The sequence below is a fragment of the Echiichthys vipera genome (assembly GCF_963691815.1).
Source record: "Echiichthys vipera genome assembly, chromosome: 20".
Taxonomy (NCBI): domain Eukaryota; kingdom Metazoa; phylum Chordata; class Actinopteri; order Perciformes; family Trachinidae; genus Echiichthys; species Echiichthys vipera.
This window is the reverse complement of record NC_139845.1, coordinates 14593122-14593480: the sequence shown is the minus strand read 5'-3', so window position 1 is coordinate 14593480 and position 359 is coordinate 14593122.

The following is a 359-nucleotide window of genomic DNA, read 5'->3' as shown; positions in this document are numbered from 1 at the left end:
AGGTGGTGCTGATAAATTGTATTTCCCGAAATGTTAAGCTGATCCTTTAAAACTAATTTTCAGCCCTCAGTTTACATTCAGATACATATGCATTATTTGTGAGGACTCACCATGACTTTGACGTTTGGCATTGTGTCTCAAAGATGCAATGAAGCTACATTTTCAAACCAAACTGTTCACAAACACAGAGTGGATAGCTGCTTTAAATGTCTTAACTGTTCTGCGCCATACTGTATAAATCAATCAATTTTCATTTGTCACATGTAATCCTATATGGTACAATTCCAATGAAATGTAATCACACTAATTCCTTTACTTTTTGTGTTAAAAAGAGTTAATATATGGAACAGGAACTGTAA